We start from the raw sequence: 1,890 nt of genomic DNA, 5'->3' as shown, positions 1-1,890 counted from the left end.
TGATCTTAGGTATACCTACAAAATAAGCTAAGTAACTGATATTGGTCCCCAAATTTTGTTGGGTCCATGAGGGTTAGTGGCAGGATCTCCCTTAAGGACCCATACTTTCTTAATTCTAGAATGCTTATTCCTAAGTGGACAATCAAATTGAATGTGACCAATTTGTTTACATTTAAAACATCTTATTCTACATTTAGGTTCTTAAGGAGGAATATGAGATTTTGATTCACAAGTAAAATGTCCTAAGTAAATATCAGGTCGTATAACATTTTCAATAATCATTAAAACCAATACCTTCTTTACTTAAGGAGTTTCTTTGGGCACTAAGTAGTTTTTCAAAATTTCGTTTGCCCTCGGTGAATTTGAAAATGATTTTAGAGCTATCATCCAATTTCCTCTCAATAATTGTAGCATCTTTTTCTTTTAAAATAGAGACATGAGAGGTTTTTGCCATATTAAACAACTTTGACCAATTTTAACATTTCTTTTTCAAATCATTATTTTCTTTGGTCTTTTTTTCTAACAGTTTAGATACATGAATATATTCAAATTGCAACTCTTTAAATGTAGGCATGCAATCAAAATCACAATCATCAAATGAATAATATGAAGACAATGAGCTAGAAGAAGAAACCTCATCCTCGTGTACCATTAAGCACAAATTAGCACCTCTGAGTTGCTATGGTCTAATTCTAAGTCGCTGCTGCTAAGTTTGTCCCATGATGTTCCAGCCTTCATAACTTTCTTCTTTTTCTTAGCCTCTTTTTTCAGCAGTGGGCAGTCTAGTTTGATGTGCCCGGCCTTGTTGCAGTTATAGCACGTAGGAGCATTTGATTTTTCTTTTCTTCTACTGGACTCTCCCTTCTCAATAGTGGACTCTTTATATTTTTTATACGACTTCCTATTCTTTCTGAAGAATCTGCTGAATTTTCTGGTTAGAATAATCATTTCATCATCAGTGTCAGATTCATTGCACACTAGATGTGTTAGTGGAAGTTTTCAATGCAGTCACTTTCTTAGTCCTGTTATGCTCACTAAGTCTCTTATTTATGGCTTATTCATAAGTGATTAGGGAACCTTTCAATTCATCTACCCTCAGCAATGGTTGTAGCCTTGGCTTCCTAAACAGGAGGTAAGCCTATAAGGATCTTCCTAATCATCTCATATGTGGGATAGGTCTTTCTTAATGCATGCAGTGAGTTTATGATGTGTGTGAATCTAGTGTAAATGCTCTGAATGGACTCACCTACATTCATCCTAAAGGCCTCATACTCATTGGTCAACATGTCTATCCTACTATCTTTCACATCCCTAGTACCCTCATATATGACTTCTAACTTATCCCATATTTCTTTAGTAGTAGAGCATGCCATAATTTTTTTAAATTCATTTACATCAAAACTATAGTACAAAATATTCATGGCAGTAGCATTTAAACTAACAACTTTCATATCATCATCATTATATTTTTCTTCAGTCTTAGGAACTCTAGTAGTGCCCTTAGTTTTCATAGGGACATAATTCCCCTTAGAGACAATCCTCCATACCTTCAAATCAGCATTCTGAAGGTAGATGCGCATCCTCCGTTTTTAGAAGGTGTAATTAACATGACTAAAAATAGGAGGTCGTGTGGAAGATAGTCCCTCAAGGAAAGGGGTCACGGAGCTATGAGCCATATGTGATCTTTTGCAAAGTAACAACTAGTCTATGCTACGTGACTCTGATACCAATTGTTAGCTTTACTGTGATCCCAAGACGGGGGTGAATTGGTATTTTTAAAATTTAACCCTAAGTCAATCTCCTAATATTAGTATATTCATAACCCTATGGTCAATCTAGTACAAATGATGTAAATGTATACCAGAAAGTAAATAAAGCAATTTAATCAAA

Source organism: Malania oleifera, chromosome 12 (genome assembly GCF_029873635.1).
Source record: "Malania oleifera isolate guangnan ecotype guangnan chromosome 12, ASM2987363v1, whole genome shotgun sequence".
Classification (NCBI taxonomy): Eukaryota; Viridiplantae; Streptophyta; class Magnoliopsida; order Santalales; family Ximeniaceae; genus Malania; species Malania oleifera.
This window is presented reverse-complemented; position numbering follows the sequence as displayed.